The sequence below is a fragment of the Lissotriton helveticus genome, chromosome 10 (genome assembly GCF_964261635.1).
Source record: "Lissotriton helveticus chromosome 10, aLisHel1.1, whole genome shotgun sequence".
Taxonomy (NCBI): domain Eukaryota; kingdom Metazoa; phylum Chordata; class Amphibia; order Caudata; family Salamandridae; genus Lissotriton; species Lissotriton helveticus.
In genome coordinates this window covers 829,842,945-829,869,114 of record NC_136071.1, presented here as the reverse complement: position 1 = coordinate 829,869,114, position 26,170 = coordinate 829,842,945, and the positions used below count along the sequence as shown (strand labels likewise).

General features: G+C 44.3%; 1 protein-coding gene across 8 annotated transcripts in view; it reads left to right on the top strand.

The window, feature by feature from the left end:
• The window catches only part of KIAA1217 (KIAA1217 ortholog), a 1,321,668-nt gene that overhangs the window by 534,369 nt on the left and 761,129 nt on the right, over positions 1-26,170 (top strand). Inside the window, exon 2 of one of the 8 annotated variants that reach the window (XM_078663450.1) lies at positions 21,858-21,920. The exons of the other annotated variants lie outside the window; for them this stretch is intronic. The gene's annotated coding sequence lies outside the window, so the exon portion shown is untranslated. The remainder of the gene's footprint in view (positions 1-21,857; positions 21,921-26,170) is intronic. 8 annotated transcript variants of the gene reach the window in all.

Here is a 26,170-nt window from a genome sequence, read left to right as displayed (position 1 = left end):
CATTTTGCGATTTCTGAATTGCGATTCCTTAATTTTCACAATTAAGAAATCGCAAAATGATACAATGATGCATGTGGCCGTTAATGTGCTATGATCAGCAGTAATTGAGAAAGCCTTACATGCATGCATAGAAAAATATCCAGGTCTTTGACACAAAGGGCCCGATGTAGGTAATCTTTTTTTACCACTTCATAAATACCGAATCAGTATTTAAGAAGTGGTAAAAAAGAGGAGGGCAGATGTAGGTAATTAATTACCGAATCGGAAGGAATCGGTATTTACCGATTCGGTAAATACCGAATCGGTAATGCCCATTGATTCCTATGTAAATACAAGCCCTAGGAAACCCAGGGCTGCTAGTCGCACTGCAATTGGGCAAAAAGCCTCTATAATTTAAACAGTATTTTTCACAAATATTCAAGTTTCAGGTTAACATTTATTTTTCAAAGAAAAGTTATCTTTCTCTTCCACATTATACTTCAAAATACATTTTTGTATCTACTTGTTTCACAAAATATTCATGGTCGAAAAACATGAAGCACTTGAAAATATTAACACAACATATTTCCAATGCAAGTGGAATTATTATAATGGCGATTCAACAATAATTAAAATTCAAAAAACAAAACCCAATGCATTTCGGGTGCTTAATGCACCCTTCTTCAGGGGATTAGACAATTGCAAACGAAATTCAATGGTCCTTGAGTGACTGATCTCTCAGATTACGGGTTCAACAGGATCTAAAAAGCAACCAACCAAACTCTGGTAAGTAATTTCATATGTACAATTTTGCATCTCGCAAAAACGAACTGGAGAGAACACTGAGAGAGAACAATTGAAAGTCCACGCCACCATAAAACACCCATGTGTCGTATAACCATCACTGAATACAAGGTGTGCAGGTCTAAACAACTAATAAAAGAAAGAGAGTTTTAAAAAGAAATATTTACGCTCACAGAAGTTTAGGAGCATGTTCATGGTTCTATCAACCTATCAAAACATACTACATGTAATTACACCAAGGTTACTAATGTGGTCGATTTTTACCCTATAGTCCCAGAAATTACCTAAAGAAACATGAAGAGAGCAAAAACGTACGTACGGTCCTGTAAACAAGTTTCCTGCTCTTAATTACGTGTCCAGCGAGACAAACCTCTCTGTCCCAACACCTGAATAATAAATAAATAAGTACCGGTGTATTACTACTATCATCCAACCTGCTTTCAGTGAATCACTGCTTTACTTCGGCCAAGTGCCCTCTCTTACCGCCACTCGTACAAGCCAGTCCACACGCTGTTCGGAAGAGTCACCCTGCTGCTCTCTGTATTCAAATAAGAAATGCCACATGAAAACTTTTTGTTGTACGGGAGCCACCCTTCCCTAAGTCTTAGATTTTCTCCTCATGCAAACACAAACCTTGCGCCTCCAAAATCGGCGTCCTGAATGATTTTCCGGTGCGAGTCCGCCCATCCGATCACGTGGTGCGGAACTCGCCCGGTTTTTACTGTCTTACTGGATACAAACAAGGGACTATCTAAGCGTAACTGAGATTCGCCTCATTACTTATGGCAATCTCCTAGTTTACTGCCTCGTACGTGCTGTTCAGTTCGAGATGATTTTCAAAAGGCCCGGTAAAGTTTTGTTAAGTATTGTGAAGTACTACGTCATGCTGTAAATAAAACATGATTCTGGATATGTCCGCCTATAATTATGTTACACTGTTGTGTAACCTCTACCCTGATAGCGGAACGATTACGCTTTGTAAATACCCAGGTTCTACAAATTGATTTTGAAAGCAGACTGTATTTGAAAAATGTGCGAAAATAAATAGTAATTGCTAGTGGCTAAAAAGACTCAAGTGTAAAGAACTCTAACTGCCACTGGCTTAACCATGCTGCTGTGAACTTAATCGTATACTAGCCGCAACTGCGAATAAATCAGAAAGAAAAAAGCGGAAGAAAGAAAATAGCATAAAAAGGTTTTAAGACTCAGTGTTCCTCCTTACAATCTGACATAAGTTCTGTTATGAAATTCATAGAAAACACACAAGTTCGTAATGGTCATTTAAACCATTCGGATTAATTGTTCCTAAGAATTTAATCCAATGTGTTTCCCGTCTAGCTAGAAGTGTATGCAAATCCAATCCTGGACTACGCTCTATACATTCTAAGACTGTGTACCTTAATTGGGGAATTGTGTGTTTGGCATCTACCCAATGTCTTGCCAATGGGGAAGTTGTAGTGCGATTCCTGATGCGACTTTTATGTTCTACTATGCGAGTCTTTATTTTACGACTGGTGCGCCCCACGTAAACTAGTCCGCAGGGACACTTAATCGCGTATACAACTCCTTCTGTGTTGCAATCTGCATTATGTCTTAATTTGATGCTCACCCCTGAATGCGGATGAGGAAATTGATCACCAGTGATCACGTTACCACATTGGCCGCAGTTATAGCATTTCATCATGCCCCTCTCTCTTTGTCGTGTGGTTCTTTTTTGGGGTTTCAAAAGTTCCCTAAGATTCTTGGTTCTGGTATGTGCGAAAAGGGGACTACCATGAAAGACTGTTTTAAAATCAGGTTCATTTTCAATTAGTTCCCAACGATTCCTGATTGCAGTTTTGATTTGTGTAGCTTGCGTGGAATTCTTGAGAACAAATACCTCACGTTGCATGGGTATCTTTTCTTTTGGAGTTAAAATTTCACCCCGAGTTTTTCTTGATGTAACTTGTGCGGCTTCATTGAGTATTTTTTCTGGATAACCTCGCTCTTTGTATTGTTGCATCTGTGCTGTAATCTCTTCTTCACTTCTTGCATCATCCGATGTTATTCTCTTGATTCGCATCATCTGCGAAATAGGGAGATGTTTCTTCAGACTGTAAGGATGCGCACTCGAAAAGAGCAGTGCGTTATTCACATCTGTTGGCTTCCTGTATACTGACGTGGATAACCCTAATGATGTTTTGCTGATTTCAATGTCCAAAAAGTGGATCTTCTGTTTTTCTATATTATGCGTGAATTGAATGCGAGGGTTCCGTTCATTCAGTTTGCTGATACTCTCTTCCAATTCATCTCTGGTACCTGTCCAGATAACCAAGATGTCGTCTATATACCTCAAGAAAACTGCTGCATATTTTTTCCACATTTCGTTGGATAATATGAATTGATCCTCAAAATGGGCCATGTAGGTATTGGCATACGATGGTGCCCCAGGAAAACCCATCGCTGTACCTGTGCGCTGTATAAAAAAGTTATCCATCCAGACAAAATAGTTATTGTAAAGTGCAAAATGTAATAATTCTAGCAGAAACACTGCTTTGTCGTGATCAATTTCAGAGTTTAGCAGTCGCCATTCTATTGCCTCCAGTCCTTCTTCATGTGCGATAGAGGTGTATAGTGCAACTACATCAATAGTGCAGAGCCAGATGTCATTAGCAAAGAGATGTTTTTGTGATTCCAATTTCAGTAAACAATCAGTGGTGTCCTTAACATATGTCTTCCAGGATTGGACCAACGGTTGGAGATAAAAGTCAAGATAGTATCCCAGAGACTCGTGGATAGATCCACACCCTGCTACTATAGGTCGAAAAGGTGGTTTAGTTCTGTGCTTGTGCACCTTCGGTAGCATATACAGGGTAGGAATTTTTGGTGCAGAATTGAATAGAAATTTTCTGGTATTTGCGTCTATAATGCCAGATTCTAAGGCTCTGGACAGAAACTCGTCCAGTGTTCTCAGTAATTCATTCGTGGGGTCATGTTCCAGAGGAAGATAAGTGTCTCTATCTTCAATGTGTTCCCTAACACTCTTGTTGTAGAAATCAGTGTCAAGCACCACTAAAGCTCCTCCTTTGTCTGCTGGATGAAATGTCACTGAAGAATCTTGCCTCAGCTTGTTAAGGGTACGTCGTTCTTTTGGACTTAAGTTTTGATGTTGTTTTAAGCCATATTGTATTGATTCTAAATCCTTTTTGACCAGGGATTCAAAGATGTCAAGGGTCTTATGAGAGATTGGCGATAAAAATCTGCTCTTGGGTCTAAATTTCTTCTGTTCAAGCGTAAGTTCTTGTTGACTTGGGTTAAGTGTAAAAAACCACCTTAGCCGTAATTTGCGCATGAATTTGAAGAGGGCTACCTCCGTTTCTAATGCATTGGATGTGTAAGAAGGAACAAAGGAGGTTCCTTTATTGAGTACATTAATCTCTTCTAAAGTTAACTGTCTAGATGAAATGTTAATTACCAACGAGTTCACTTCTTCACAGTGCGCTGTGGCCTGCCTTGTTCTTTGTGCGCTTTTGTTTTTTCCGCGCCTTGTGTTTCGTCTTGGTGTATTGGTGTTTTGTCTGGTGGAATCCTGATCGGGGGACCCTCCCCTAAAAAAGGACCACTACTTTTGGAAGTGGTGGCCGAGGTCTCCATGTTTGGTGCGGTAAGATGTGTTAAAGTCGCAGGGGGCCTCTGCATCGATAGATCCTCATCCTGTACTATGCTCTCCTCCGACGACGCTGCATCTGGTTTTTTGAAGACCCTCTTCTGGGCATATTTTTCGGCCCAAGTATAGACCTCGTCCAACTTGTAATCAATAGTGTCCCTTCGGAACTTACGGATCTTCCTTTCATGTACTTCCTTTGCGTGAGTATCAAGATTTTTGTTTATTTTTTCAAGTACTTGATTCCAATTCTCATTTTCCATCCGGCTGCTTATTTCATTTTTCAGCTTATTAATATCAAAACTTAATTCACTTAACAGTGTCGATATCTCTTCTATTATAAGCAAGATTAAATCAAGCGAACATTTATTCAGAATAGCGTTCCAACGGGCCATAAAAGATTTGTTGTATTTAAAGAGCATTGGGCGTAGAGCCACCCTTAAGCCCCTGGGTATACGCTTGACTTTATGATATTCGATCAGCGTTGTTGCGTGTAATCTTTGATTCACTTCTTTTCTCATTAAATACTCGAGTTGTTTGAGTTGCTGCGTAGTAGTTCCCGTTGACGTTCCGTATTCCCTTACTTCCTTCACTAAGGCATAAATTATTTCCGCTTCTTCCGGTGAATAAACTTTTGTGTCTGCCTGGTTTGTGGTTAAATTTGAAATGTCCTGCCAGGACATGATGACTCCTGGGTGCTAGTCCACTAGTTGGCACTGTGGGTATAAATTCTTATTGATTTGGGGTGGAACTGCACTCCTGTACTCACTGTTTTAAATATTTCAAATCGGTTTTGTGGATGGTAAAGAATCTTAGCGTGCTTACTAGTATGAGGGTTGTGTGCCTGACTCCCTCCTAAGTAACAATTATGTAAATACAAGCCCTAGGAAACCCAGGGCTGCTAGTCGCACTGCAATTGGGCAAAAAGCCTCTATAATTTAAACAGTATTTTTCACAAATATTCAAGTTTCAGGTTAACATTTATTTTTCAAAGAAAAGTTATCTTTCTCTTCCACATTATACTTCAAAATACATTTTTGTATCTACTTGTTTCACAAAATATTCATGGTCGAAAAACATGAAGCACTTGAAAATATTAACACAACATATTTCCAATGCAAGTGGAATTATTATAATGGCGATTCAACAATAATTAAAATTCATTTCTTTTTAAAACTCTCTTTCTTTTATTAGTTGTTTAGACCTGCACACCTTGTATTCAGTGATGGTTATACGACACATGGGTGTTTTATGGTGGCGTGGACTTTCAATTGTTCTCTCTCAGTGTTCTCTCCAGTTCGTTTTTGCGAGATGCAAAATTGTACATATGAAATTACTTACCAGAGTTTGGTTGGTTGCTTTTTAGATCCTGTTGAACCCGTAATCTGAGAGATCAGTCACTCAAGGACCATTGAATTTCGTTTGCAATTGTCTAATCCCCTGAAGAAGGGTGCATTAAGCACCCGAAATGCATTGGGTTTTGTTTTTTGAATTTTAATTATTGTTGAATCGCCATTATAATAATTCCACTTGCATTGGAAATATGTTGTGTTAATATTTTCAAGTGCTTCATGTTTTTCGACCATGAATATTTTGTGAAACAAGTAGATACAAAAATGTATTTTGAAGTATAATGTGGAAGAGAAAGATAACTTTTCTTTGAAAAATAAATGTTAACCTGAAACTTGAATATTTGTGAAAAATACTGTTTAAATTATAGAGGCTTTTTGCCCAATTGCAGTGCGACTAGCAGCCCTGGGTTTCCTAGGGCTTGTATTTACATAATTGTTACTTAGGAGGGAGTCAGGCACACAACCCTCATACTAGTAAGCACGCTAAGATTCTTTACCATCCACAAAACCGATTTGAAATATTTAAAACAGTGAGTACAGGAGTGCAGTTCCACCCCAAATCAATAAGCATTGATTCCTATGGGCATTGAAGCCCATAGGAATCAATGGGCATTACCGAATCGGTATTTACCACATCGGTAAATACCGAATTTTGCAAGGGTGCAGGGGGTGTCACTTTGACACCCTCTGGCACCCCAATTACAGGCATGTGTGCCATGTGGCACACATACATGCCCTAAGGGCATGTCTGTGTGTCACATGGCACAGGTGTGCATGCACACCTGGATTCGGTATTTCACCACCCAATTGGATTGGGTGGTAAAGTACCGACTCCTAAAGGCCTGTGGCACTGTTTGCAGTGCCACCTACATGTGAGATTTACCGAATCGGTAAATTTACCGATTCAGTAAATTTCCCGATTCTGTAAAAAAGGTCCCCTACATCTCAATGACCCATTTACCGGTCGGTAACGGCCGAATTCGGCCGTTACCGACCGGTAATGGTCACCTACATCGGGCCCAAAGTCTTTTATATTTCCAAGACCTAAGCAGTAGGAATTTACTTGCAATTCCATTTTAAGATCTACAACTTTATCAGAAGTCTGTATTGTACTTCCTACACTCACAGTTTACCTAAGGAGCAACCTTATTAATTAGTCCATATTTACACATAGCAGCACGAGTTATGAAGTGGTAATAGTGCACATGCTCTTTACTGTCAGACATTGAACGACAATAATGACATAGAGTATACAAATGCTAGGTGGCTCCCACCAATACATGCATGCCTTGAAGAGGGACACATTGGATCAATTTCACTATTATTTGACACAACCAAAGTTGCAGCGCTGCATTGTACGAAAGGAAGGGAGCAGGACGGAGCTATATCTACCAAGAGGTGCTGCTGCTGCTCTCTTTCTAAACACTGGCTGCCTTCCACCACACACAAACTTTTGCACCAGAGTGCACAGGTGTATGCTTGCTTCTAGCAGTTTGTGTACTGGAAGGGTAGCCTTCCAGTACAAAGCACCATGCCTAAACCACCTTTAAAACGTTTCCCACGTTGTATGTATGCTGTACAGTGCAGCTTTTATGCAAACTGGGAAACATTTGGAGAAAATAATAATCTCAAAGGCCTTTTTTTAATGCAAAGCCCTCTGGGCAAAATTAAGTATATAGGGCTTTGCATCAAAAATCATGTGTGATGAAGTGGCAGCAGCCGTGCACAACCCTTGGGATGCCCCCGTGATGCAAAGTAGCACAAAGTAGAGCTTAACTTTACTCTGTGTTACTTTTAGTCAACTTTCCAGTGCATATATACCAAATGAAGACTTTGTGCAGGTTCTGAGTTCATTTTGTTGACTTGACATCAGCTCAAATTGCTGATAAATATGGCCCTCTAAATGTGGCACTCCTGTCGGGTGCGAGCGGCTCTACTCTGTAAAGGATTGCTCCACCAACAGTTGATGAGTGAATTGTGAAATTACTAGTACTGTTGATATCCTGTGGAAGGCCACATCCAACAGAAAACTTAGGCTGTGGATGGAAGAAATAAATAAGATGCTAATAAAGAGAGTGAAAATCTAATAGATGGACTGTAGAAATACAGAAACCACATGTTTAGTGAGCTCACAAATCACCCCAGCCAAGAAAGCTGCATTTTGGAATGCCGTAGGTGCGTGGAAAAACGCATGTTGTTTCATGGACCACATCAATCCGTGATGTGATTAAAAAAAGTATAGGTATTATGACATCAAGCACCGACCAAAGGCAAAAGGAAAACTAGTTGCAAGCAGATAGTGTCCTTGGAGATAGTGTGGACTGCCAGTCATTCAGAGGAACCTTACTGCCGACAAGAAATAGGTGCCAGCCATTATTGCTCCAGTCTGGATTAAAAGGGAAGTAAATCACATACATGGAGGTGGGGGATGTGACCACACTACGCATGAATTAGACAATAATAGCAACATGTTCAAAATAAATATAATCAGTTTCCTTATGAGTCAAATATTTTCTCTATACTCCAGAATTCCTTAATAGAAAACTCCTAAATACATTGCTAGGCACAGGTTTCATCCACTGTGATGTCCTGATTCAAGTCTAGTGCAAGAGTTGAATGAGGCATAGGTATGGCTCTGACACTCAATCACAGTAGATAACCCTTATGACAAGTTGCAGTAACCTAAAACCAGCTGCCTTGTACCTGGAATAACTCAACATATAGTACAAACACATCACCTCAAATAATCTTAAAGACAATCTATCCCACAAACCACCACTGTTAACCACTTTTTTTTTAAATAGAGGGCCTCCCATTCAAAGCCATGAAACAAAACACAGTCCCACCTCAAGGTAATAGAGCAATCTTGTTCAATAAAAAAACACATATGCTGGGCACTGACCTTGATGTTTGACAGGTATTGTGTGACGTTCACAAAAGGTGGCAGTGTACCTGGCTTAGTTCTCATCACTCTAGCATATACACAGCTAACAATACTGTTTATCATGTCTCTCGTTTAGGTGGAAGCACAGTGGCACACATGAAGTCTTACAAAATAACAGGGCATTGCCTGCAGTATGTTGCTTTGAAGATAATTGCACTGTCATGTTGCTGCTGGTACAGCATCACCGCAGCCCTTGAGTATACCAAGCACCGCAAAAGATATCACAGAGCAAACCACATTATTGGGCACAGCATCCAAGCAACTCCCGTACCCACTCATATCTGCGGAAGCGCAAAAGTAACCACTGCCATTTGATGCTCAGTCATGCAATGCCAGGAACATACCTCCATTGTGATAAGTTGTAGTTTTCAAAAGCTGCATGTGAATTGGAGAACATAAAAGCACACCTGCAGCCTTTGTCAGCCTCTGCTGAACAAGCGACAGGCAAAATTTGTGACTGCCACGGAGGATACATGGCCTAAAAGATGTAAAAGAGGTGTACAATGACAAAAATGTTAAAAAAAGAAAAGTTATTCCAGTTGTATCTGCTGGTGTCAGTTCAGCAGAGACATCAATTGCATTATTTTCTTAATATAGCAGGACAGCTTTAACAGTCCAAACTAATGTGTCCGGGTGTACATATGGCGCTTCGAAAATACAAATCATGTCATGCCTGAAGAGTAAAGTAAAGCAATACAATAACACATGCTAATAGTGTATTCTCCCAGTATCGAAGAGCATCCTTCCTCCACCTGCATATCCCTACTTCAAGTACATCTATCGTGCAACCAGTGTCACCAGCAACATTAATTGCATCTTGACAATGTAGTCACAATGTTGTACAAGCCCAGACTTGATTACTCAGTGCAATTTAGATCGTGATCTGCAAAATGAAAGGTGGTATTCAGTGCTCACTGATGAGTGTATGGAAAATTAAAGTGTGCAAGACAGGATATGCCTGGATTGAGCTTGGATACCCTATCGGGTGATTAGCCACTCTATATAAATCCTGATTCATTGAATGATACCATTCAAGTGATACTGGGATTGCATTGATGTGCTGCTGATTGGCCCATACATTTACCACCAGGCCCAGTAGTTGGAAAATTTAGAACTAACTGACCCTGTTTGTCACAATTGTCTTCATAGTTTTGCTGTGCTTGGAATACACTGAAGGACTGACCCATTCCATATTTCTGGTGCTGTTGGTATGTTCCTTAAGGTGTCTCCAGGTGGGTGTTTATCCCGTGGCAGCTTGTTTGCACTATTTGAACTGTACCTCAACTTGCTGCATCCACTTGTTCTGCTGCACAATTGCAAACCGAAGGCCTTGTAGATAGTGTTTGCCTAATTTGCAGGGAACTTTGGGTTGTACTGACAGGTTTAGTTGTGCCAGCTACCCTCTCACTCCATTCCACATGTAAAGACTAAGCAGACATCCAGTGTCGCTCTACAATGCCACTCGTTTTAGCCATGCCAAATTGCACCACTGCAGCAGGCATGGGGTTTCAGATCTTCCCATTACCACAACAATATTGAGACGCATGAAGCATTTAACATTCAGTGGTGGCTGCCACATACAAAAGGTAGTGGGATGGGGGTTCATGCAGGAGGGCAAGCACCGGGGGGGGGGGGGCGTGGGGGGGGGGCGGGGATACAAAAGAAATAAAAAAGTACCTTAAGTTGACAGCCACGTCCCTGGCTAAATAATTCTTCTACTGTGTCCCAGCAGGCACTGGGACTGCACAGACTCCCTGTCCAATTGGCCTGAGCAGGCTAGGAAGACACCCTGCTCAGACCAGGGAGTCTGTGGGGTTTCTCCAGCTCAGCTGCTCAATGCATCCAGACTGGAGAAACCTAGGTGCGCATGTGTGTTTTGGTCTTCCTGAGACAGCCGGCCAAACACACATGTGCTCTTAGAGAGTGCACATAGCACTCCTCCTACCTCCTCCCATGCCCCGCCATGCCCCTCCCTGCACACTCTGGCTGACCCAGCTGCTTAAAAATAAATCGCTAATCAAATATTGTTTTCTTTTTTAGCTGCTAGCTCTGCCAGTGGGGCGACACTCCTCCGCCATTATGGAGAAGCCGCCTCGCTTAACATTTGAGCAGCCACACTATGAGAGAACCGCATACTGTAGTCAGGGCCGGACTGGCTACCGGGCAGTTGTGTGTGCTGCCGAGCTGGGGGCTGATTTCGTTGATAGGGACCTGCGTGTGAAAAACGAAATTCGTTTTGTCTTTTTTATTTCAATGCGCACGCAGGTCCCCATCAACGAAATAAGCCCCCACCATAGTGTGATAGTCTGGCTATTTAAAGGAGCTCAGGAGTTCTGAGTGCCTTCACATAAGCAATAGTTCTGATTTAATCTTGAAATCAGCAAAATTCTGATTTAGTGTTGGCAATGGCGTAAGTGAGAATGAGCGGTAATAAAAAAGGGCATGAGTTCAAGATCTAGGTCGGTCTGCGTGGTGTTTTAATTGAGTGTATGGTGACGTCTGCTCACACTCAGATACTGCTGGATCATTTGGATGCCATTTTTAGTCGTAAGACTAACGCTGTTGCCCCTTTCATGCTATTTCCTGTGATGTCATCAGGATCAAAGGTCATGTAATTTCCTGCGATTTTGCCAACATCACGGTTGCAATGGTATTTCCTATGACAACACCAAGGCTACAGGGTTTATTCCATATTTCTTGGTGATTAAATAAAACACAATGTGTTAGCATCTTGAGATGTGACTAATAGTGAGATAAGTATCCTTGGGACTGCTATGCTACCAAACCTCGAGGAATGACTGCACATTATATGTTACCCAATAGTACATAGTTCATCACTGATAAGTGCTTCTTGAATAGGCGCCTCTGCTCATAGACAGGCGAGCGGGCTCACCTCATGTTTTGCTTCTTGAAATCAGTTATGATCTAAAGCCCTCTTAGACCAAGCATGAAACTCTAACCAAAAACGAACGTTTGTTAATTTGCTTACTCACGAACTTAATTGAATTACTTCAATTTGAACTTCATTTTTCCATTTCCACTCTTTGTGGGTCTCAACTCGATCCTTCGAAAAAAACATATTTTGTGACTTGAGCCCTGCCTTTCTGCTAGTCCCTATATTCCTTCCCTGCTCTAATGCCACTGTAACGCCTGATGTAGAGGCCTCTGTGTGTGTTGTCATGCAGCTTGTCTTCAATCAGTAAAGTCATGAACTCTGGCTTCCTTTGCAATAATGAAAGCGCAATGCAATTTTGAAAAGTTGATAAATGAACATGTAATGACTATTCAAATGCAGTTTGTGTAGGAGTTCAGATTTACAAAGGCGTGATTAATAGGCTAAATAAATGTTTCTTCATTTTCAGAAGGGCAGTTAAAGGAACTACAATATGCTGACCTTGTAAGCAGTAATTATATTCTTCCACCATCCGCCAAGCCACTTAAGAACACATTCAGTCCTTATTACTACAATAATGTATTCATTCGTTCGTAATTATAGGATGTGTTCCCAGCGGCATTGGCACATTAGAGACGAAAGGTAGCACAGCGCCATTTTTAAAATCCACCTTTGTCACTAACCGAGCGATGACCTAAGTAAGTGCCAGTAACAAACTGATGGCCTGACCTTTGTTCATGCAACTGCTTTGTAACTCGCTTTTAAAAGTGCTCTGAACATGCGTGACTCTAACCTTGTTTCATATGTACGCTGTATGTTTAAGAGCGGAGGAAAAGGGCAGGGTCAGATCGAGTAGAAAGCATTGCACGTGTATGGCCAAGGACTACCGGAACCCACCCACCCCCTTGTGTTAACCAACATTTATTAAAAATTGACATGAGAGGGATTTCTTTGGAGGCGGGGGTCGTACAAGGCCGTATTTGTTAAACCATAAAATAAAATGAACATTGAAATAAACAATATTTACACTATTACACCGAAAACGTTTCATGACATTTGATTACAATTGATATATACAGATATCAGATGGCTAACCTTAACATAATTCTAGTACAAGGTATTTCCTATCCGAATCGAACTGAACCATAATCATACTGTAATTACTTTTCTGCGTATCCTATTTGGGCCTACGGCAAGGTCTCTAACTGGTGTCAGATCCTTATCAATTAACCACGCCGTCCAGTCCGAGTGCGCATGCGCAGAGGGCTCGTTTACCGTGAGGGTACTTCCCCCCCCCCCGGTTACCCCCGTACGCTCTATTAACTCCATTAAAGGGGGCCCTTGCATCTCTGCGCCTTTTACTGACATCATTGTGTATGTGCGGGGTGGCCAACCAGCCTAGAGAAAGCTTGACTCCCCCACCTCCCCCACACCCATCCAGCCAACCGGCTGTACTGCCCCTGGAGTTCTAGGAGAGACCACTTGTCCCTCCCCTTGGGCGACCCCATTCAAGAATGGCGCCGCCCTCTAAGGACCTTAAATTTACTGCTCACCAATCATGACCTTACCGCCACAGGCCAGTGTAGTTGACCTACTATCTCCCCCCCCCTCCTACACTATATTTTCCAACAGGATTTCATTACCTATCTTAGTCAGGTGGACCCCGTCTTTTAAGAAGCACGGTTCCCCCCTGATACACCCATGTGGGATCGTCTGTAGCTGAGGAGACCTGAACAGTTTCCCTATTTTATTGTTGATCCTCCTTACTGAGTGATTCAACGCTTTCACAGAATCTCCCCCCTTCATTTAAATGTGGGTACCATCTGAGACCAGACTATGGTGCAGCCATGGCACGTCTTAGCTAACCACCCCACCTCCGAGATTATGTCCTCCATCAAGCCTTTTCTACCCAGATTCACCAGGTCGTTCCCACCCAAGTGTAAGATAACTATCCTGGGTGGAGCCCCGTGTCTACTCACGACGCCAGTTTCCCCCCTGCGTGACAGGTTTGAGAAACTGAAATATAAGCAGAAAATGGGACAGGCATCAGTACAAGTACAAAATCTGGCTACAAGTACGAATCTGGCTAGACGACACTCTTAGCTTCAAGGACCAAGTAAACTCAATTGCATCATCCACTGAGTTTACGCTTAGAGCCTGTAAAAAAATCATGCCTCTAATCCCCAAAGAAGCACAGCAAACAGTAGTCACTGCATTAATGCTGTCCAAATTGGATTACTGCAACAGCCTCTACCTCAAGCTACAGAAAGGCCTCATGAACAAGCTGCAGATCCTGCAGAATGCAGCCACTAGACTCATCTCAGGAACACCCAAGCGTGCATCTATCAGTGGAGTAATTAAAGACCTTCATTGGCTGCCCATGAGGAAGCGGATTAAATTCAAGGCCCTATGCCTTGTTTTTAAAGCATTGCAGGGCACAGGACCTAAATTTCTGAAGCAACACTTCAACTGGTATATACCCAAAAGGACTCTCCAATCATCTGAGGCTAAATTGGTGGACACTCATCGGATAAAAAAGACCAATTGGGGTGGTAGAAGCTTCATCACAAATGCAGCTATCGCCTGGAACTCACTACCCTCCCAAAAAGGACACCAAAATAATTTGTTGGCTTTTAGAAAGGCTTTAAAAACCTGTTTTTTTATAAATTAGGTGTCAACTATAGAGCCGGTCTCTCTTTTCCCAGCATTGATCAGTAGGTTTCTTTATCCTAGCGCCAGGACACCTCTTTTGGTAACAGCTGCGCTTTATAAATGCGATAAACATAAACATAATCATAAAACTCACAACATGTGTAGCCACACATAGCGCTTATAACAATTGGAGGACCACCTCCCAATTTTCTTCACACTGTTGCTGTTCAAACCTCTAGCTGTTGCTTTTGTGGCAGACCCTATTCTGAACGAATGTTTTCCAAAGCACTTTGGATCCAAACATGTCCTGTCTATTGCCATGTCCAATACCCTTTTAAATTGGAATCTGGTGAGTGGGGTACCGTCAGCATGTATGAGTAATGCTCCCCCCATTGCACTATTCCTCTGTCTGAGGAACGCTTTTAGCTGCGTAACGGGGCAGCAAGGATTATCCCCTGCGCGGTGAAATACTATCCCTTCGCCACGGGCTTCTTGGTCTGTTTTGGATTTTTTAATAGATATTTGTAAAGTGTCGCCCTGTACCCTTGCATGCTCCAGCTGGAGCCCTCCTTGCACGTCCTGCTTATTGCGCCCCACCAGCTCCCCTACCCTAAAGGCTCCATAAAAAGCCAGCGAAAAAGCGGCTCTGAATAGCAACGCTTCCCCTGTTGAGCTACAAATGCCACAAAGGGCTGCTAGCAGTGATGTCAGCAGCTCTATCCCAATTGGGCGTCTTGTGTCAGGAGCTGCCCCCTGGAGGCGCCGCCACCCCTTCAGAGCCTTTCTAACAATGAAACTATTAGTGGGATCCCTTGTGTCCTTGATTTGTGCGAAGAAAGAGATTGCTGCTACATGTCGTCTGGCTGTTGCCGCAGAGCGCCCTTCCTTATTCAAAGTGTCTAAATACCGGAGGAATGCCCGTGTCTCATGCCAGCTGTCTACCCAATCCTGCCCCAAAAAAAGCGCAGTAAGACCAAAACGCCCCTTCATAAGCTTTCCTTGTCTTGGGAGCTAGGCTAGTTGCCACGAGGTTCTGTAGCTGGGGGCACCAATCTGCCAGAGTACTTCCAGGAAGAGGGTTGGTGTTGCCTCCGCAGAGGGTAGGTGTTCCCTGAAAACCTGCATCTTGAAGTGAGAGAGTGCGTCAGCAACATTATTCAACACCCCTGGGAGTGGACATGTTTAGCCTTAAACTGTATGTTCAGTTTCATACATAACAAAACTATTTCTTTCAGCAGGCAGAGAATCATTTTACACCGTGCAGCCTGTTGGTTGATGTATTCTACCACCGTCATGTTATTTGACCAGAAAATCACAGATTGATTATGGAGATGATGGGGCCAAACAGTCAGTGCCACCCAGATAGGAAACAGTTCCAGGAAACCAATGTTGGCTGTTACACCATTCTCCACCCACCAAGCCGGCCAATGTAGTGCTACCCATTCATTCCCAAGTATGGCACCAAATCCCAAACTGCCTGCAGCGTCCGTCTATAAACCCAACTTGGCAGAAGTGGTGGGAGGACCGGGCCACACTACCCTGCCATTGAAACCCTCCAGAAATGCCATCCAAATACACATGTCCTGGTGAACCTCATGCGACAATTTTGTGTGATGGTGTTTTTCCTGGAGGCCTGTCATGGCCTGGGGGATGGAGCGGGAGAATGGTCGGGCCATAGGTATGACTCTTAGTGCAAAGTTCAACTGACCCACTGTCTGTTGTAGCTGATGTAAGGTTACTTTATCTTTTGCCAAGCATGGTTGTAGTGCTGCTCTAAATTTCACAATTTATTTTTGGGGTAACCGTAAACACCCCTGTACTGAGTCCAATTCAATGCCCAAAAATTCTATTGTGGTTGCTGGACCTACCGTCTTCCCCGGCGCCAGAGGAACCCTGAAGGCACGCAAGAGCACGCAAAATTCCTGCAATGCCCAAGCGCACTCCTGGCAGCCCGCCAACCCCAGAAAGAGAAAGTCATCCAGATAATGCATGACATATTGGTGCCCCGTCGCCTGTCTTAAAACCCATTCCAAAAATGAACTGAATTTTTCAAAGTAAGCGCAGAAATCAGAGCAACCCATGGGCATGCACATATCCATGTAGAATTTGTCCTGAAATTTAAAGTCCAGAAGGTGGTGATCCAGAGGATGTACAGGCAGCAGCCGAAAGGCAGACTCAATATCTGACTTGGCTAGCAAGGCCCCGGGACCCAGAACCCTTAGCATTTCCACTCCCTGGTCAAAGGAAGCATATTTCACGCTCCAAGTTTCCTCATTGATGGTGTCATTTAATGAATTGCCTCTAGGGGCTGACAGATTGTGAATCAACCTGAACTCCCCCTCCTCCTTCTTTGGGACCACTCCAAGGGGCGAGCAAACAAAATTGTGCACAGGGATGTGATCAAAAGGACCAGCTATTCTGCCCAAGCGTAATTCTTTTGCAATTTTTGTTGCTGCCACCCCTGGGTTGGTCCTTACCGAAAGCTGATTTTTACACTCGGGTGTCTTTATGTAATCAAATGCAGGAATCCTGAAGCCATACAAAAAACCTTCTTGTAAAGTCCTTGCCGTGGCATGATCTGGGTACCTGTTTAACCAAGGAGTCATAGCCAAAACGTCAATGGGTGAGTGTGTTACCAGTTGTGTCCCCTCCTTACTCCTGTTTCTTCTTTCCCCTATACCCTGATTTTTTGAGGCATTTTGATTCTGAGTGAGAAGGGTTGTTGCAGATAGAACATGCGTGCCTGAACTTACATGTACATTTTGCCCTGGTGCATGTCAGTTTATTGAAATCCCAACATGTCCCCTTCCGTCCCCCCCCGCTCCCTGGATTAGGGGCCATGCCCGTGGGTTGGGATGGCCGAAAGGGCTGAGACGCATTAAATGTGTGACCCTTGTTCACGTGTTGCACTGTGGTACCCGGCTGCCCAGGCCCAAACTGATCCAACCATGAGAGCGTGTCGACTCGGTCACAGGAGAGTGATGGGTCAACTGCCTTGGCCTTCCTGAAATTCATGTCATAATCCTTCCACCCAACACCCCCATACTTGTCATGAGACATAGTAATCCTGCTCTGGTAACAGCCATCTCTGCTTGTAAGTTAGGTGAACGCTAAGCTATTATTGCCATAAATACAGAAAAGGCCCTAATCCAGTTGCTCAAATTCTCCTCTACTTTGAATTTCAACAGTTCAGCGCTCCATTCACTAGGATGCATCCAATCTTTCTGTTTCCTTGAATACTCCATTTCCCTGTCATCCACTAGTAGGGAGAACATATTAATGTAAGCACCAGACCATACCAATTCTTTCACTTCGCGTGTTACATGCCTGGCTAAATGTTCCCTTCCTGTGGGTAGCCCACCCGCACCCAGTAATGGCAATGTCACTTCCTTACCTGTTGCCACAACTCCAGCTGGCTCCGTCACCTTGTCTTTTCCATTACTGCTCACTGACACCTCTTTGTTGTCTCCTGCTAAAGGAACCCCCCCTTTTGGTTGCTCTTGTTCGCGCTGATGGTGGAGCTCTTGGCATCTCTTGTACGCCAAGACTCAGGCATCCGTGGGTGGGCTTGGGACCCTTATCGGGTCGACAAGATCGCTCTCTACGCAGAGAACGTTCTCCTTTTTCTGGCATAGCTGGAGAGCTCTGGCCCGCGTTGTCTGGCGGTCCTCTCCGCATTTGAGTGGGTCTCGGGCCTGCGGCTCAATCCGGCGAAGTCCACCCTGGTGCCTCTCCACCCATCGCGGGACTGCTTTGACTGGCAGACGAACATTCCTCTGCGCAGGCTGTCCTTCAAATATTTGGGTGTGTGGATCGCCCTACTCCCGGAACTCGAATGGGCCTTGAACATTACACCCATGGTCAACAAGAGAAAAGCGGACCTTCGGAAGTGGCAGTCCCTCCCGTTCAACCCCATGGGCAGGAGTGCCCTCTTCAAAATGATGGTACTTCCTCGGTTCATGTATATTTTACAAAACGTCTCCCTTCATCTTCCGGGGAGCTGGTTCAGTGAAATTGACGGCATCCTCATCCGGTTTCTCTGGGGGGGTGGGAGACTGTGAATGTCCCTGGCGCATTGCCGTATACCTCCCTATGATGGGGGTATGGGAGTCACCAATCTCCACCTATACTATCTGGCCACGAAGCTCAGTGTGATCCATGATTGGTTCGCGGGCGGCTGGTCCGACCCAGCGTACCAGGTGGAGATTCGCTCAATGGAGTTCCCTCAACTCCAGGCTTACTTATATGGATCCCAAGACCTCCCCCCACTCACTAGGACAGTTTTCTTGGCTTGGCGCACAGAGTTGCGCCACAAGAAGTGGTTCCAGAAACTCACTAGGCAGACGCCTTTGTGGTGCGGTACGTGGCTGAGGGAGGCCTCATCTCTTTCAGACTTTAACCGATGGGACAGCATTGGGATCTTGCTTCTCGGCAATCTCTGTGTGGGGGACCACATCAGATCCTTTGCGGACTTGCAGCAGTGCTTCTCCCTTCACCCCTCTCAATTCTACAAATACTTGCAACTCAGACATGCGCTCAGCGTACACATTCCATCTCCCACCTCCCTCCCGGAATTCAGGCCTCTAGAAGCCCAGGTGATGATGGGGAATTTGGGTAGAGGAGTGGTGTCTCGGATCTGCCGCTCTCTGGTGAACAATGGTCCCGCATCTTTAGACTAGCTGCGTGCCCGCTGGAAGGGGTGGCTGGTCCCATTGGAGGACGCGGACTGGAGGGACGCCCTTATGGCCCCTAAAACGCTGAGGACCTCCTCCAAGTTGAGGTTAGTTCAACTCTACTACTTGCACGTGGCATACCTCACCCCTGCGTGTCTTTACAGTGCTCGACTGCCAGTCCTCCCCCAGTTGCACGTGCTACGACCACGCGCCTGCAGACTTCTACCACATGGTCTGGCTATGTCCGGTCCTGGCGGCGTTCTGGGCAGGGGTGGAGCTGGAACTTACCTTGACCCTGGGGTGGGAGGTCCCACATGACCCGTTGAGCTTGCTTATGGGGGTGTTTGATGGCTTAGACGGTTCCCGAGCAGATAAGCGATTCCTCAGAACAGCTGTGGCTAAGCGAGACATTACAGCACTCTGGTCCCAGGCCAAGCCTCCTAGCGCCAGGCCATGGAAACGGGGGGTTGACTGGCGTGGGACCCAAGAGGAATCCCTCTTTGAAGCCCGTGGTTATCCTGAACTTTTTCAGAAGGTGTGGGGCAAATGGTTCACCCTAATCTTCTAAAGGGGTTGCGGATGTGTAGGTTCAATGTCCCTTACGGGCATTATTTTACCATGTAGTATGCCTTATGCTCCCCTGTCTCTTCCAGGTGAGTGGCTGTAAACAATCTTCATAATGTGTTTGGTTCTGCTACCAATGTAATGTGTTGGTGTGATTTAAATTCAATAAAATTGATTATCAAAAAATTAAAATAATAAAGAGATACTCATGGGGTCAGATTAATCAAGGTTTCCGAAATGCAGCACAGCAAGACAACTTTCGGCGCTGCATGAACGAGCAGAAGTGTGTCATATTTATCAATATGTGGCGCATTCCTTCTCTCTGCCAACGCAGACACCCTTGCTCCATGGTGCAAGGAAGCCTGCTGTATATGCATGACACCTTCCTGTACAAAAGCAAAGAGGCTTTTTCCTCTTTCTAAGTGTGCTACTGACACAATACTAGCGCTATGACGCATTCCCAGGTTTACTAGTGTTCTGTGTTTTTTTGTGTTTCGTTTTCATATACAGCCTGATTCATGTACATTCCGTTTTGCGTGTCCCTAATAGCGAATCATAGCGATTCGCTATTGAGGACACGCAAAACGGCATTCATGTAGGAATTGCTACTTAAATAGCGATTCCTACATGTTCTTTATTTGCGAGTAGCAATTTGCTACTCGCAAATACTCCCCATTCATTCCTATGGGCCAAGAGGCCCATAGGAATGAATGGGGATTTGCGAGTAGCAATTTGCTACTCGCAACTAAGATAGCGATTTTAAGGGTGCCAGGGGTGTCCAAAGGACGCCCTGTAGCACCCCTAAAATGCACTTTTGGACAGGTGTTGCGCACACACATGTCCAAAGGACATGTGTGTGTGCTACATGCAACTTTGAAAAATGCTTTTAAAAGCATTTTTCTGAGTTTTTGCTATTTACCGACAGGTCTGACCTGTCGGTAAATAGCGGCCCCAAAAGTCCAAAATCGCTATTTTGTTTTGTGTCATGAATAGCATTTGAGGAATCTCTATTAGAGATTCCTTAAATGCCATTCCACGCAAATATGCGAATTCTTACATAGCGATTTTTGCATTTGGTATCATGAATACCAAATGCAAAAATCGCACTCGCAAAGGGCCAGATTCTCAGAATCTGGCCCTTTGCGAGTGCAATTTACCTACATGAATCAGGCTGATAGTTCGTTGTAACACTCACAGTCAAATGTTTGAACCCCAGCTTTGCTCTGTTCATTGTTGGCACGGTTCGGCGTTTATTGCACGGGCAGTAAAAAGTTATCAGTAGTTGTGCTAACAGCTGCCAGTGCACTGGCTGGGCTGTTATTCATTGCGAGTTCAAGCGAATATAAATAATTGTATTAGCATTCCTGTGTGTCTATATTTAGAGGCATTAATGAATACACTCTTAACAAAGGAGCATTCACAGAAAAGGAGTCATTACTCTGGGTTTGGCTGTGGAAGCCAGTAGGGATTCCGTCAGAGACCTGCTGGGGAGCTTACCTCCAAGGGCAGAGCCAAGATCTACAAAGGACTTCTCCCTTGGAGCAAAATTACAAGATTTGGCAAGCCCATGCTCGGGGAAAAACACGGTATTTATGGCCGTGAATTGATGCTGACTCGAAAAATGTATCCAACCTTGTCCATGGAAAAGTATACCATTGATGTCTTCCGATTACATAAAGCGATCTATACATTTATTGGCAGTTTATGAATGTATAATACATTAATTCGCCGAAATGGAGATTTTACTACGTCTTGTGTTTTATGAAACTTTAAACAGCAAATTAGTTTACTGCCTTGTTGTGCGTCTCGCTTTGCTGAAAGGGATGCTTCCATGCTAGACTCTCTTGAGAAAGCTTTGTGGAAGCTTTATTGCTTTAGTATGTTTTGTTTAACTTGCCGATCATTGAAATGTTTTACAAAACATGCACCAATCTTTCCGGATAGCAAAAGTGCAGTCCATTGAAATGCTTCTTCTATTTGTGTGCCAAAGGCCTGGTGCACGTGCTTTGATGATGAGCTTTGGTAATAATTTCCATTGGCGTCAGAATTAAGCCATCTTGGCTTTGCTAGCTACTTTATATGGAAAATAGGATACATTTCCAATACCAGTTAATGTAAAGCTTGACGGCTTTTTGGATGCTTGGGCGATAAAAATTGCGGTTTAAAAGGTGTTAGAGAATGAGATCCCTAGGGACTTCATATGAGTTGTGCAAAGATGACTTGAGTGTTTTGGTAGGTTTTAGTTAACTCTTGGGTTTTGGTGAAGCTAAAGCTCATGATTGTTGGACCACAGGTAGGTGTCCCTTGTAGATTTACAGATTGACATTTTTCTGTGCTCTCATTTCGTACACAGAACCTAAAGGCATGTGCCTGCTACCTTAACATGCATCGACTCCAATGAACCTACGCTAGTGAGGTATGCTACTCTTTTATTTTTATTTTAGATAACGCATACACAAAATAGTACAAAACGGAAAATATAACTGACTATCAGCATAATGCTCTTGAAGCAATATGGACCTTCCATATGATAATATTGCATAGTTATCAATTAACAGCCGACGTCAATTAAAGGGTGGGTGGAAAACACTACAGGGGAGAGGGGGGAAAATGTCCACCAATGTGGCCTGTATGTTCCAGCATATCGGTTACTTTGGAGATATGTTACACTGTCACTGTGACAGTTCCTGTAGTTATGCTCAATTTGTAAAAAGTAGATACCCCATACCTTGTCTGGAGCAGCAGGGAGTATGCTTATGTCTGGTGTTGTTTCTGGTGACGGGAGTGAAGTTGCAGAGGGGGATTTTTCCAGCTCTGTCTGTAATGTGAGGGAGGGGGTCGATGAACTGAACTCCGATGGGTCGATTGTAAGTAGCAACGGTAGACATGCCATATGTCCGTGGGACGGGAGGTAGGGGGTTGGAGCGTAGCATATATTTCAGTTGGCCTATTACAGTATGTCATGCTCCGCAACAATGCCTCCTGCTTAGTGCAATGTTTGGCACCCCAGGACCGGTCTATCTCTCTTTTTGCCAGCAACAGCACTATGGCGAGAAAGCTGCTGTAGTAGAGTTTCACTTCGCTAACTATGCCAAGCAAGGCCAACTTTGGAGAGGGAAGGAGCTGTATGGAGAGTATTTCAGATAACGTTCAAAACACATCTGGCCAATATACAGCCACGGGGGACACGTCCACGTCATATGCGCAAAGTCTGCTTGTACGGTCTGGCATTTGGGACAACTGGACGTTTTGGTAGGGTCATATTTGGCCAGCTGCTGTGGGGTAACATAAATTCAATGTGTAAACTTAAAATGCAGAAGCTTATGGCGATGAATGGGGGATACCCTCTTTGTTTGTTCATGCAAATAAGCCCATTCCTGTCTGTTAGCGGTTGACCCAGCTCTTCCTCCCATTGACCCCTCACTCCCGATCCCATACCTGCTTGAGCGCCATACACGCCCGGTATAACTTGGTGACTAAATGTGTCCCTTTTTTATCAGCTATAAGCAGCGTGAGCGGCATAAACTCTCCGTGGGTGGGTGGAATGAGGGGGTGGCTAATCGGAGCGCTCCAGTCAATCTGATGACTATAAATTTGTCCATATATGACATTTCGGCTTGTGCAAGCAAATTTGACATGATTATTGCCTGCCCGTCTAGAAAGAGTGAGCCAATAGTGCAAAGCTTTAGCTTGTTAAGGGTACTCTGTACTATCGTCTCCGAGGTAAGTGGCAAGAATGGGTTTTGTTACAGTGAGAGGTTGGGTGAATATAAGGAGGTGTTGCACAATAGTCGACTCAGTTTGCGCCACGCCCAACAAGTGGTGGATAGGGGTTGTAAGTTGTTTGGGTCGATCGGTAGGCCCAAGGGGAATAGCACACCTAATGTGGTGGGGGCAGCCAAATCTCGCTCGGGCTTGGTATATGGGATGCTGGTGTCTGGGTAAAACCAATGCCGGGCATGCTGGGCCTGTGCAACCAAGTAATAAAAAGATATAAATCCGGAACCGCAAACCACTCAAGTTCATAAGGGAGTGTTAAGGTGTCTTATGCTACCCGCGGTGTACGTCCCACCCAGACCAAATTTGAAAGTAGGTCCTGTAGTTGTGTGAAGAAGACCTTTGTGAGTGGAATGAGTATATTAACAAATAAATATAAGAAACGGGGCAGGACATTCATTTTAATGAGAGCAATACAACTGGCCATAGAAATTAGTAGCTGAATCTATCTCTCAATCTGTGTGGTGAGTTCCGCTATTGCTGGTCTGTAATTTAACCATATCACTTGTTCCTTATTTCTATGTAGAATAGAACCTAAATATTTGGTGGTTTCCACCGCCCATCTAAGGGATAGCTCGGTTCCCCCCGGGTCAGCCGAGTCAGTGATCGGGATCATTTCTGACTTGTCCCAGTTAATACGGAGCTTGGACATGTTGCCAAAGCAACATATTCAATCAGAGGCTGTAGATTGGTGTTGGGATGTCGGACAATAAGCAGGATGTCGTCTGTGTACATAGACATCAGTAGGGGCCCGACAGTAATTGCAAGCCATGAAACATTTGCCTTTCCTGCAGATGCCTTACCAAGGGATCCATGCCTATAATGAAAAGTAAAGGAGAAAGGGGGCATTCCTGTGGAGTACCCTGAGAGATTGAGATTGGGGAAGACAGTGATCCGTTCACTCGGAGCCTGGCACTCGGAGACGAGTACATCAGCGCGATTAGAGCAATAAAACTTGCAGGGATGCCAAGTTTACGAAGCGTGGCAAGGAGGAATGGCCATTTCAAAGAATCAAAGGCTTTCTCCACATCGAGTAAGGCCACCGCAGCTGGAACCGTCGGTTCTACGCTATTAATCACTGAAAAAACCATCCAGAGATTTAGGGCAGTTGATCTATGTGGGAAGTGGAAGGATTGTACTTGTGAGAGTATTTGGTTCAGTAATAGTGATAATATAGTAGAGAGTAGTTTGGCTAGGATTTTGTTATCAAAATTTATTAGGGAGATGGGGCGATAGGATGCACATTCTGTGGGTTCGTTTCCCGGCTTCACAGGAGTGATATGGCTGCTTCCCTCATAGAGGGGGGGAAGTACACCCTCCTCAAGTGCTTCTGCGTACACTTCCAGTAGTTGTGGTGCTAGAGCTTGCTTATATGTCTTATAGAATGCCCCAGATAGGCCGTCCAGGGCCAGTGACAGGCCTTTGAACCATCAAGGGCGTTTATCGCCTGCACTATCTCCTCAACGGAGAAGGGTTCAGCAAGAAACTGCACCTGGCTAGTTATGAGATATACCATTGCAACCTTCTCTACATATGCTAAGTGCAGCATAAAGTTTTTGGAAAGTTTGGATGCATATACATTCCGGTAGTAATCAAGCAGCTCTGCAATTATACCAGCAATGTCAGGGGTTACCGTGTTATCGGAACGTCTCAACGCTGCTAAATGCCCGGCTCCTCGGGGGGGGGGGGGGGGGGGTTGCACTAGCCTAGCCAGTGTTCTACCAGGGCGCTCTCCCTCCCCATTCCGACGTGCTGTGTAGTGTTTGCCCAGTATTGTAGCCTCTCTTTTAGCATAATCGTTGAATTCTAGTATTAGGCTGTTGCGTTGGTTGGATGTATGGGGTGTGATCGGCAAGGCGCCCAGTCTCACAGACTCCACCTCCACCCTGACAAGGCTGCCACGGATAGAACGTAACACCCCCCTTGTTTGGATAGGCAGACACCGCATACTTATGCCTTAAAGGCCTCCCAAAGTGTGGCGAATTTAGTCACTGAGCCTGTCTTAAGAGTAAAGTACTCGGTTATAGCTTCTTGTAGTTCAGATTTAAATAACGCATCTAACAGGGCTGTAGCCTGGAAGTGCCATCTCTGTTCCCAACTGGTAGATGAGGGATCTTTAAATGGAGGAGCAAAGGTGCATGGTCCAGCAATGTGCAGGCAGTGTTTCTATATCCCCGACCCATTGACATCCTACCCCATCAGTTAGCCAATAGTCTGTACGCGTCTGGGTGGAGTGTGGCACTGAGTGAAATGTGTATCCTGGTTCATCCGGATGGTGCGGACGCCATATGTCATGCAGTGCTAGGGACTGCATTAGTTCCTCCAGTACTTGGTGGGCTTGTGGCTTTGTATTTTGTATGGGGTTCGTGGAGTCATATCTAGGGTCCAACCATAAGTTCAGATCCCCCCAATGAATAGTGTATCGTACTCATAGCGGTCAAGCATAGTGTGGAGCTCGGTGAAGAAGGCGTGGGCATCTACATTTGGCGCATATATATTAAGAAATAGAACTGTCTTACCCAGCAATGTCCAAATAACTAAAAGATATCTCCCTTGTGTGTCTGAGATTGTAAGTTTTTGCATAAAGGGGAGCGTATGGTGAATAAGGAGGCATACTTCGCGGGAATATCTGCTGTAGCTTGCAAAGTATCTATGGGCTCCCCATGAGGAAGCAAATGGAGGGGCATTTTGGGGTGAGAGGTGGGTTTCTTGTAAAAATGCTGTTTCAGCTAGATTCATCATTGTTAAATCGGCTCGCAAAGGGCCAGATTCTGAGAATCTGGCCCTTTGCGAGTGCAACTTTTGCATTTGGGATTCATCATCCCAAATGCAAAAATCGCTAATTGCGAAATCGCATATTTGCGAGGAATTGCATTTAAGGAATCTCTA